Below are 13,293 nucleotides of genomic sequence, written 5' to 3'. Positions count from 1 at the left end.
TAATGAAGGATTCGGCCAAGCCGTTATGTGTATGGACATGTGCCACGGAGTGTTCTACTCTTACCCCCATGGACATACAGTATTCATTAAACGCTTGGGACGTGAACTCACCAGCATTGTCTAGACGTATAGTCTTAAGAGGGATGTCTGGAAAGTGTGCTCTCAGTCTTATCATCTGAGCAAGCAGCCGTGCAAAGGCTAGATTCCGAGTGGATAGTAAACATACATGCGACCATCTGGTCGATGCATCAATGAGGACCATGAAGTATCTAAACGTCCCACAAGGTGGGTGTATTGGTCCACATATATCTCCTTGGATTCTTTCCAGAAAATTTAGGGTTTCTTTATTAACCTTGGCTGGTGATGGCCTAGTTATGAGTTTCCCTTGTGCACATGCTGCACATGTGAGATTTCGTGGGATCACTCCTTTAAACGTGTGCCCTTGTGAATTTATCATTAATTTTCGCATCATTCCTGTTCCGGGATGGCCAAGCCGGTTATGCCATAAAGTGAATAGTTCGGAGGCATTTGCCTCGATCATACTGATCCTTGCATAGTATAGACCAGTAGACATTGCGGGCATAGTCTCTAGGATCTTTTTATTGCCTTTGGTGATCGAAGTTATGTTAAGGAATTCTTTGTTTCCTTCTTCCCATGTTTCAAGATGGAAACCATTCAATCTTATATCTTTGAAACTCAATAAGCTTCTTCTAGAGCTTGGGGAATACAAGGCGGTTTTGATCTCTAGGTGAGTGCCCTTGGGCATTAACACATAGGCTTGGCCGTGACCTTCAATCAGGCTAGCCTCACCCGCAATGGTATGTACCTTTGCACTTTGCATTGTGAGATTCATAAAGTACCTTTTGTCTCTTAGTATTGTATGACTTGTGCCACTATCCACCACAAGTATACTCATCTCATCATTCATTCTATAAATAAAATTTTCTAAACTTTAGAGACTTCATAAGATCTTTAAAATTCTTATTATTATAAGTGTAAAATAAAAACACCAAATCAAAGACATAAAGCAATAAGACAATGTGATTCGAAAACTAGTCCTTTAGACAATCGGATGTCTCAAAATCCATTTGGTCATCTTTGTTATCCTTGTCGGATTCATTGTCAGCATCATATCCATATTCTTTGTCATCATGACCGTTTTCTTGGATCATGTTTGCCTCCGGGTTCTTGTTCTTGAGGCTCTCTTGATAGAGTTCGCACAAGTGTTTCGGAGTTCTACAGTTCTTGGCCCAATGGTTGTCCATCCCGCATCTGTGACATAATGACTTGGACATGTAAGATGGTTTGGATATGCCACCTCGTCCACGGCCATAACTGCCTCGGCCCCGACCGTAATTGGAACCACGACCACGGTTATTGTGGTTTCCTTTTTGGCCGGTTGAGTAGTTGTCTTGACCGTTATGATCGTCACGCCTACGCCCCTTGTACCCACCACGGCCATTACCGTATGGTTTCCTGTTGTCTTGGGTGTAGTAGGTCTCTTTGGGATCTTTCTTTTCAACCTCATGGGCTTCGGGTAATGGTGCTGTCCCGGCCGGTCTGGCTCCACTATTCTTCATAAGAAGCTCATTGTTTGCCTCGGCCAAGAGTAGACATGAGATCAGATCAGTATATGTGGCAAAACCTTTTGTTCTATATTGCTGTTGCAACACAGAATTCGACTGATTGAAAGTCGTATAGGTCTTTTCAAGCATCATCATATCGGACACTTCTTCACCACAAAGCCTTAGTATTGAAACTATCTTGAACAAGGCTGAATTATACTCATCTACCGACTTATAGTCCATGAATCTGAGATGCATCCATTCGTGCCTTGCCTTTTGAAGCAACACCATCTTTTGGTGATCATATCTATGCTTTAAAGCATTCCAAAGATCCAGTGGATTTTCAATCGTCATGTACTGATCTTTAAGACCTTCAATGAGATGATGGCACATAAAGCTTATGGCCCTGTATCTATTCTTTTCATTCTCATTGTTGTCCTCGGTGATAGTATCACCGAGTCCCTTGGACTTTAGACTAATCCTTGTATCTAGCGCCCACTACAAGTAATTGTCTCCGGAGAGATTAAGGGCTGCGTAGTCTCTGTTTGCTATTTTCGACATCTGATTCACATTATCATATAAATTTTAGATTCATAATGTGATCACGTGGCCGCAGGATATAAGCAAGCTCGGCCAAAACACGTCTTATGCATTTATGATATTCAAAACAATACTAATCGACCATGGTGCTATCAATCATGAGCCACACGGCCCTATAGGTTTACTAATGCAATCAACCTAAGCTCGTGTGATCTATATGCCGATATTGTTTCAATCAGTTATGAATGCATTTATCATGTTCGGATTCATGTAAAGCGATTTAAACTTTCCTTATGATACCTAGGGTTTCCAATCTTTAAATTCTATCAATTTATGTTTTAAGGTTTCAAGGCCTTAAGTATTTGTATACTTAGTTAGATTATTTCAAACAATCTAATCAATCCTAAACCTCAAATCAAAAACAAGAAATCAAACAAGCAAGATCAATCTTAAAATCGGATACTAGCTTCTTTTAGGGTTTAGGGTTTTCGATTCCTTGATTAGGGTTTGTCATATTTCAGATTTAATCAACCAACATTCAATCAGGTTCTAATTGGAATCACATATGTTTCTAGTTTTAAGACTTGTCGATTTTAATCTTATGGTTTCTTTTAGGGTTTCATCAAGAACATTGTTTCCATAATGATGGAATTAGGGTTCTTAATTAATCTAGGTTCTCAGATTATGTTTATACCTTTCTTTTGTAGGGGATTTAAGAACCGGACCACCTGAGAATGGATGAAACTTCGAGCTGAGGAGAATGGACGCTTGCTGCCTCCTATCGGGTCGCGGATGGAGTCGATCGCGGGCTGGAGGCGTCTCGGCTGCGAGCTGTGCGGGGATCGGATCGTCTCGGGTCGATTGCGGACTTCGGGTTTGATCGCGAGCTGGATGGCGGTTCTTCTGAGCTGGAACGTGATCTGAGAAGCTTTGGGATTCAAGATGGATCTTCTGAGTTCTTGGATGAACTAAGAACAAGATTAGGATTAGGGTTTAGGTTTAGAGTCGCCGGTTTAGGCTTTTAGGTTTCGATTTTGGTCTCTGGGTTCAGAGGCTATCGTGCTGATGACGTGTTGTGAACAAAGGTGAAAATCGTGTGTTTCTGTGTCTCATTACTCAATCAAAGTGTTCCCTTATATAGGGGTTACAAGGAATAGATAAATAGAAAGAGTACAAATCATTATCCTAAAGGAATAGGGAAAATCTACTTAAAGATAAACATGAAGAGAAAAGGAAACTATCCTATGTCTAAAATCGGCCACTCTCTCTCCCTTTGGGCCGCCGACTCTCTCTCTCCATGGGCCACGGTTTGGGCCTTTGATTACTAGCAATCCACATTGTTCATAACATTACCTTTGTATATTCACCAAGATCCACTTCATCTCTTACAATAAACTGCGAACTTATTATTGAACATGGATTACATCTCTCGAAAATGGTCAATCAATTACACTAAACTCGGCCCAGTTGATTAAGAGGCGGCCAAAGGAACACAACATCTTGGAACAAAAAATGAACGAAGTTTGCTATAAAATGAGAAGACCTAATTCGAAGAGAGGACATTCACAATCATACATAAGTCGACCAAGAACTAAGGTTTATTTAGCTTTATTGTTCTTGCTAGGTTCGTCATCCTTTTACTATTTTATTATCTTTCTCCTTGTAATCATCTTTAGTTTATCAATAAACGTTTTTCAAATAACTATCAAATTCGTGCCTACATCTCATATGTACCAAATTTAGCAATATGTCAGAACACGAAATAGTGTATATCATGTTTTTTACAAATATTATTCCGTACTTTATTTTATTGAATGATATTAGAAAGTAAAACTCACAACAGAAAAGTCCTCTCTTTATTTGACATTTAACTAATACTAGAGTTTGATCCGCACGCCCGTGCGGATGTTAATTTTTACATTTTTATGAATTGTTTAACGACATTTCTAAAGACATAAGTTATTTCAATATTTTAGGTTCCTACAAACCTATCCGGACCCAGAGGGATCGAAGTCCAAACCCCATCCGAAAATTTATAATATTCGAACAAAGTTAATCTTAAACCCAAATATCCGATACAAAAAACGATCCGTATCCGAATGGGTCGGTTGAATTCTTGTCATGGATGAATCAATTTTATTCAAACTTGTGAAATTAGTTTGGTTAACACGTAAAATAAATGTTGTCAAATTATTATGATAAATATAATTGATGAAGTAATTAGGAAGAGTAAAAATTGGAATGTAAAATATGTAATAAAAGAATTTAAAATAAGTAAATTCTATTTTGTACTCTGTAATAAATGAAGTTGAATTAATTAGAAACGACAATAAATAAAGTGATTATAATTAGTTTTAATAGGAATTAAATTATGTAAGAAATCACTTAAAATTAGGCAAATATTATTTTGCACTTCAATTTTAATAGAATTGATTTTTAGGAATTGTTTAACGAAATTTCTAAACACATAAGTTATTTGAATATTTTAGATTCCTACAAACCTATCATGACCAAGAGGGATCCGGATACGAACCCCATCAGAAAATTTATAATATTCGAACAAAGTTTACTTTTAAACCCAAAAATTCGATACAAAAATACAATCCGTATACGAATGGGTCGGTTGAATTCTTGTCATGAATGAATCAATTTCATTCAAACTTGTGAAATTAGTTTGGTTAAAACGTAAAATAAATGTTGTCGAATTATTATGGTAAACATAAATGATGAAGTAATTAGGAAGAGTAAAAAATGGAACGTAAAATATGCAATAAAAGAATTTAAAATAGGTAAATTATATTTTGTACTCCGTAATAAATGAATATGAATTAATTAAAAAAATATAATAAATGAAGTGGTTATAATTAGTTTTAAAAGTAATGAAAATATGTAAGAAATAACTTAAAATTAGGCAAATATTATTTTGTACTGTTATAAATGGATTGCCATTAACCAGGCCCGGACCGAGACCGGCCCAATACCTAGAAGATGGAGAGATGGCCGAAGCCCTAGAGAGAGGAGAGAGAGAACCGACTTTAGGAGAGAGAGAGACGGCCACAAAGCTTGGAGAAAAGGAAACATTTTCCTTTTCCTAGTAGATGTAATATTTCTATTATTATGTATTAATAGTTTTCCTAATCCTAGTGTGTTTAGGTTTTGGATACTTTCTATTTATCTTCATCTTGTAATCCTTATATAAAGGAACCCCCCTTGATCATTAATAATAACAGAAGAAATATTCAGTCTCTAAACTATCTAATTACAACACGTTATCAGCACGATAGACTCCAAAACCCTAAGACAAAACCTAACCTAAAATCCGTCACACATAAACCCTAAATTAGGCGCAACTTAAAATCAATCTATCTCTCAAACCCTGAGGAACCAGACGACGAGCAACATATCAAATTGAAGCTCATGACGAGACAAATCCATCAGCGCAAACCGTTTGTCGATCCAATCTCAGACGCGCCCACACTCGCAGAAACAATACGCGGCACCGTCTTGATCTTTTGGAACCCTAATCCCGAAGAACCCTAAATTGTTCTTGCTTGCGTTCCGGCTTGCAAACTCCGATCAAGCTCGACTCTGATCAAGCTCAGCTTCAGACGTTCCCTGTCCGTGATCAACGTCCTCAGCCTCAGCTCAGCTTGCGTTCAGCTCAGACCAAATCCTCGACCAGACGCAACCATCCGCGAGAAGAAACAAGCTCGCGATAGCCCTCGGCAACGCGACCCGATAGGAGCCGTCCCGCGCCCGTTTGTCTCAGCTCGTCTCTGATCTTTGGAGGTCCGGTTTCTACAACCTGCAAAACAAAGGTAATCCTAAATTCTGAGAACATGAATCGAACCTGGTTGTTTTGTAAAGATTGAAACCCTAAAATCAGAACTCTAAAGATGGAAGCCATAGGAAAAATAGATCAAATCCTAAAGAGTAAATCGGAGCTCGAATAAGTCCGATCTCTTAAACCATAATTCGAGATTGATCCATTGATCAATTAAAATCAAAGTCTTAATGATTTTGAATCTCAAATCAAATTCCCTTGATCAAAGATCAAAGTTTTCGAAATCCCCTAAAACTCTAATTTTGGAAAATCGGTTTTTAATTTTGACTTGAAACTTGAGTGTTTGATTGATCGCCTAGAGCTACGATTAGGATTGTTTTAAAACTTAAATCTGAATCTTGTTTAAACTAAAACCCTAATCTCGAATTTTAAAATTCCTAAAGGCCTTGAAACCTTAAATCTCTCATTACTTAAAACTTGAAATATTGATTTAAAGAATTTACATATTGAATGAGAGTTAGGTTGCTAGATTATTTAATTCTAAAACCTAATAGATATGCAACTAAGAATTAAGATTGAATGCATTTAGATCCCGTTTTGTATATGGCTGTGTGGCCTAATACATTGTTCATACTTGTGGCCTTGTGCCCTTGATTATTTAAAAGCTCTGTGGCTTAGTGCATATCAAAGTGACCGTGTGGACTAGTATCCAGATGGTTATATAAGCCGGATTGCATCATGATCCGATCCTTAAGATCGTTGTATCTTATAATGGCCGTGAGGTATAAGCGTCACAATGCAAAGCCGTATGGCCTAAGCATTATAGAGAGACTTATGAAATCATATGCACTTATTATTTGAATTGGTTGCAAGAATTCTAAATCAAAGAATTGATTGATAATATGATTTCAGATGGCGAGATTTAACTCATGGATTATGCCATTCTAAATCTCTCTGGAGATAATTATCTAGAATTGGAAATGAACACTTCAAATTGCGCTGAAGTCTAAAGGACTCGGGAAATGTATCATTGAAAGAAATGATGAAATTGAAAGTGAAAAGTTAAGAGCCATAACTATTATGAGCCATCATCTCACTGAGGAACTGAGAAATCAGTATTTACATATCAAGAATCCTCGTGACCTTTGGACAGAATTAAAGTCCAGATACACTATGGTATTATTACCAAAGGTCAAACATGAATGGATGAGTCTCAGATTCCAAGACTTTGAGACAGTGGCCGAGTTTCACTTTGCCTTGTCCAGGGTCGTGTACCAACTGAGATTATGTGGAGAAGAGGTAACAGATAATGATTGTCTATTCAAGACATACTCCACATTCCATCCAGAAGATTTGTTGTCAAAACATATCTACATAGAAAGAGGTTCTACCACTTACAATGATCTGATCTCTTGCCTAACGGTGATTGAGAATAACAAGGTACTAAAGAGGAGCAGTGAGATGAGATATCCTGATTCAAATAAGACCGATATAGATCAGGATGAATCCAAGGGAGCCTTGTCCAATATAACTCAAGGAGTGGCCGGCATGTCTATTGACTAAGAGGGATCTCGACATTTTATTTTAAAGTCCTTGTTTTGTGATTTGCTTTTAAACCTATTTGATGTTTCACGATTTTATATATATAATAGAATTGGTTTTGAATTCATTATCTTGCCTGATCTTACTTGAACATATGAATGATTCTATTTTTGCCTAAAGGGTATAAAACCAAGTAAGAAATCATGAATGGGTATAGTAAGCATAGTAAAGAAACTATGGCTAAGGCATTGCCTTAAAAAGGCATTATACACATCCAAAAGAACATGTGACCCATTGAAGTTATAATGTATGGTTTCCAAGAAGAAACAATGGGTAAGGAAGGAAACAAGTTCCTTTAGAAAAACGCCTAAGACCTTGAAAGAAAGTGGTCGAGACTATACCTATGATCTCTACTGATCAAAACTATGCTACAGATCAGTATGATAAAGAGGCAAGAGATGTGGTAACCATATTGAGATAACACCACGAAATTTTATACTATATGGCATGATAGGATTATCCTAAAATCTAAACTTGATGCAAAGATTGAAAAGGCACAGAGTTATCCCGTAAAAGATCTCACGTTGTGAAATATGTACACAAAGGGAAACTCATTAGGCTTAATTGTCCCAAGCACCACGACCTTATAGTATGGTTATGAGGGGGAGAGAGGATAAACCCATGATCAATACTACAAGTTCGTGTACCAATATGGTCTAAAGACCATGTTATAAATGGCTCGGCCATAAAAGGTCATTCCTCGGCCGTAGATGCCATGTTTTAAAACGGCCAAACCATAAGGCCATTACTCGGCCAAAGAGACCATGTTATGAACAGGTCGGCCGCAAGGGACATAACTGGCCAAAGAGGCCATTACCTATAAAAGGTTCGGTCATGTAAGCCATTATCTATAAGACTAAGATTCTAAAGTCTATAAGCTTGGGGACATTATGAATTTACATGTATAGAATGATAATATGCATCAGGCCATATCAGTAAGCATAGATATTCCCATCTCAGATTGAATACGGGTCATAAAACCAGACATACACCATCTTAAGAGATTTTGAATAAACCACCACATACATACATGTGTCGTCTAAGATGGAACCTCAGAGGAGGATTGAGAATATATAAGAATAATATCTTCTCCACGAAATAAAAATGACCGAGAGCCAAAACATGAGTGATCAAATAGTGGCCAGGTACGGATTGCATGAAACAAATGAATCCGGATATTCAGTATTAAAGGAGAAAGATTATAAGCTGGACAAAGAAAGTAAAAGAATGATAAGAATGGTTTTAACCATCATTGTCTTGGTAAAGATCCTCGGACTATACATTATGATTTAAGACGTCCAAAGAAAGATTATATAAAGCTAGCTAATTGAGAAGCTAATCGAAATGCCAGACACTGACCCGAGAAATGACTAACCAACTTAACACCAAATGAATGTCCTAGAAGAGACATAATCAAGTTGCTATAGAGTCTATACAAGATAGACCAAGTGTTCCATAAGATAAAGGAATCTCGGATAGAAAAATGGTGCATAGAATACAGATCCGAGATTATAAGAGAAACCATACCAGACATTGAGAAAAGGCTGCGCAGCTACACATCTAAGGAACCAAACCATGTAGTCTTGGGACGCCAAGCTACTAGGTAATAAAGGTCCTGGATAATAAGATCTCAAATCCATAGATCATGTCTGGAACATAATGGAACCACATGAAAGTGTCGACACACACACATTTGTGTAAAGATACATAAAGTTATAGCACTTGAACATAAAGAGATGAATGAGAATCATGAACCCACGAATGAGTACTCATACAATCATAAAAGATCATAGAGATTAGAAAAGATACAACGTGGAGGTTCAAAGTATCTAAAAGAGAGATGGGCGTATTGGCCATATACAAATACAGAAACGCCATCTGATAAACCAGTGAAATAGATGGATCTTGTGAGATAAAGAAACCGTGAGAGAAGGCACATGATCACGAGGTCTAAGAGTGCTCATGTCATCCTACTTAATATCATTAGATTATAGCTTGTTACAGAAGGTACTCACAGAGATCAAAGGAACAGATTATAAGGAGATAAACTCCTTTGTGGTGGATGCTGCTACAGATTTTCGAAATTGAAAATGGTCTGGTCATAAGAAAGATATTAGATACAAATGATGTAGTAAGCAGCATATAGATCACTGAATAAGATGAAAGAACAGCTTCGTTTCTAAGCAGATTCATGGACTGAAACAAAAGCAGCTGCATATAGTATGTAAAAGAAATTGATCATGCATGATCATTGATCTTGGAGTTTTATAAAAGACAATCCAATATAGTCCATATATTTGAAATTCCTTGTGATTATACTAAACCTAAAAGAGGTTAGTAGGCATAGAATAAATCTATGTGGGTGTCCGATCAAAAGCGTCCGGCCCCGGCCCTTCAAACTAAAGATGTCCGACTCTGTCCATTTAAGGGCGTTCGGCTCTTCAGCAAAGAACGTCTGGCTCCTCGAGTAGACGCGTCCGGCTTTTAAGACTAAAAGGCGTCTGACCCTTCTTATTGATCACGGGCTAGTAGAGACAAAAGATCAACCGGATACAAATGTATTGTAGTCCATAAGCTTGTGAGAGCCAAGATCTATGACCTAATAATATATATTTCAGTGTGTGATATAATCCACAGCAACAGAGGTCATGAGACACCATCAAGAGATGGATAAAGGACTACAATGTCCGAGATAGATATGGTACTGCCTAAGGCAAAGAAATCGATGTCCACATCCATGAGAGTGTTCGGCCGCAGAGCCATAATAAGAGATTATAAACTCACAGCAATGATCATTGATCTTGAACATTCATGAGACAAGTAGTGGACATATATAGACGAGGTCTATGACCCAGACATGGATCGGCCAGATCGAGACACAGGTTCATGATAACCATGTCTACTACATTGTCCATAAGTACTTAGTTTGTCCGATCAAAGTAAAGAGTTAAGAGTAGACGATCACGTCTAGACTATGGACACATGCAAACACGATTTGCAAAGACCCAATAGTGATCCCCGAGAACAATATGGTTCACATTGTTTAGCACACATGCTTTACCGGGACACTCAATGTCAAAAGACATAAGAAACGACCTAAGAAGTCGAAGTGGTCTAATTACGGTTCAGTAATGAAACTGGCCGATTACTCCCTTCCTACATATTCAGGAAAGATCACGCACCTGATGCGTAGAATGTAGAAACCTACAGTGAGGTTCACATCAGGGAGAGTAGTGCGTGTTGTACTCTTTTTCCTTCATCATGGTTTTGTCCCACTGGGTTTTCCTGATAAGGTTTTAATGAGGCAACATGAAGCGTACTACATATCCTGTATGGTTATGGCATCCAAGGGGGAGTGTTATAAATCGTGGAGTGGATTGCCATTAACCAGGTCCGGACCGAGACCGGCCCAATACCTAGAAGATGAAGAGATGGCCGAAGCCCTAGAGAGAGGAGAGAGAGAGCCGGCTTTAGGAGAGAGAGAGACGGCCACAAAGCTTGGAGAAAAAGAAACCCTTTCCTTTTCCTAGTAGATGTAATCTTTCCATTATTATGTATTAGTAGTTTTCCTACTCCTTGTGTGTTTAGGTTTTGGATACTTTCAATTTATCTTCATTTTGTAATCCTTATATAAAGGAACCCCCTTGATCATTAATAATAACAGAAGAAATATTCAGTCTCTAAACTCTAACATGTAGTTCAGTTTTAATAAAATAGATTTCTAACAATTCGAATCACCATCATAACTCGGTTTACACCAAACCAAGCCTAAACCGTTTTTGCTGTAAATGATAATATAGCATCACTAAAATCTGACTGACCTGAAACATATTGATTCTGGTTAAAACTTTACAGGTTGAATACCTAAGAATCATTTGACGGTTCTGAATATAAAATTCCCATAGCTTGGCACAGTCTTGTTTATAATCCGAAAGGCTTTAACAAGATACATCACAACTTTTTTTTTTTTTTTTTTTTTTTTTTTGATAAAAAAGATACATCACAACTTGACATCAATAATTTTTTTTTCATGGACAGATAAAGTGAATGCAATCGAAATCTTTTTGTCCAGGTCAATCTGAGGTTTTCTGAAAGTGAATGCAATCGAAATCTTTTTTGTCCAGGTCAATCTGAGTTTTTCTGACCATCACCGTTTCTTCACTCCCTGTGTCTTGCCTTGGAGATTGTTTTGATCAATCCTTTGGTGATTTTCCAGAACCAAAGAAGATTCATCACAGACAGGACCGGTGCTACCGTAAGAAGGCTGTAAAATCCTAGTGGAAACACTTGTTTCACCTGCACAGAAAAAATAAAAGTTTTTAGATTCTCCTCTCTAGAAAATGTATGTTTGTTTTATTCACGGTCAGCATTGAAACTACCTGATGGAAATGGAAGTACATGTGAACAAAATAGTAGATATACACAAGGATCCTCGCGACCTGAAAGAGAAACAGATACAAGAAAAGAGAGATTTATTTTGGTCTATCAAAAATTACCAGCCAACCCAAGAACAAGGCAATTCCGTTGAGTGTGTAAGCCTTAGAGCATTTTTGACCACTAGTATCCAAGTACCTATCATTAACACGCTCGAAGATAGAGGCCACATGTCATTAAAACCAGCAACGGGACTTTCTATAAATCCGGAAAACTCGCCAGCGTAGATTGACAAAAGGGGTTGTGGCCTCTGACAAGAGAACTATGAATATGTAGAACTGTGCTTGTCCACTTGTGACAGAGAGAATGATGGAGAACATTGATAAGCAGTGATGAAAAACCTTGAATACGTAACCAGAGCAAAACAAACATTAATTAGCTTATACAAATCCATTCACTCTTTATATAAAGGAAACCTCAATTAAATGCTAATTCTTTAACGAATATGGAAAATATTATAGGATGCTTTGATACTTACATACTCAATACCACCAAGAGTAGGAAAATGCCAAAAGATCATCGTTAAGTCTGCTATAAAATAGCCTAATGAGATCTGTTAAGAGATTAACGTTACTATATCATCAGTAACAAATGCAAAGAGAAAAAAGGACAGAAGAAGGAGATGATCTTATTGCCTAAGAAACTCACCCCCATTACAGCCTCCGATAAACTTGTTGTACTATTGACGACTGAATCGCCATGAACATTCTCATCAAACTGATCCGATATCACCAAGAGGTAGATTGAAGCCACAGAAACAAAAACAGCATGGAACGTTGAGAATCCCCTGTGAAGGAAAAAAAAACATCCCTTAACTCAATTACGTATCTCAAACCCAAAAAGAAGATCAAACAGTGTTAAAGAGGTAAGGTGATCAAAACCTGTTGTTCCATTCCATTCTAACTTTGCTGTCAAGTTTGGATAAGCAGCATTGAAGCGCAAAGGACTTATGTAAGCAGCAAAGTCATAAACCTTAAAAAAAAAACCCAAACCAGAATGATTTCAAGTATTCTTACATGCATCGTTGACCTTAAGGGCGAAAAAGACTTACGAGTTTGCACATGAGAATGCCTGAACAAATAGATGCAAGCAAGACGAGTTGTTTTGAAGAGACCGAAGCAGCATCATCATCGGCCGTAAATGAGAAGTTGGTCTTCATGAAAGAGTCTTGCTTTGATGTTATTAATGGGTCGTACAAAGCTGATTGAGAAAAAGAAAACGAAACCTAGAATCAAGTACTTTTCGTATGTAAATTTAAGGGGTCATCCAAGAATTGGGTCATGGACTTGTTGGGAATGTCCTCAAATCTGTTGTAGTTAAAGTTGTAACGTCGAGATTCGACCGTCATATAATATTAGGTGGTTATAA

General features: G+C 37.6%; 1 pseudogene; it reads right to left on the bottom strand.

The window, feature by feature from the left end:
• Nucleotides 1-11,184: 11,184 nt before the first annotated feature.
• LOC106374553 lies at nucleotides 11,185-13,084 on the bottom strand (annotated as a pseudogene).
• Between the last annotated feature and the right edge of the window lie 209 nt (nucleotides 13,085-13,293).

Source organism: Brassica napus, chromosome C9, assembly GCF_020379485.1.
Source record: "Brassica napus cultivar Da-Ae chromosome C9, Da-Ae, whole genome shotgun sequence".
Taxonomy (NCBI): Eukaryota; Viridiplantae; Streptophyta; class Magnoliopsida; order Brassicales; family Brassicaceae; genus Brassica; species Brassica napus.
This window is presented reverse-complemented; position numbering and strand designations above follow the sequence as displayed.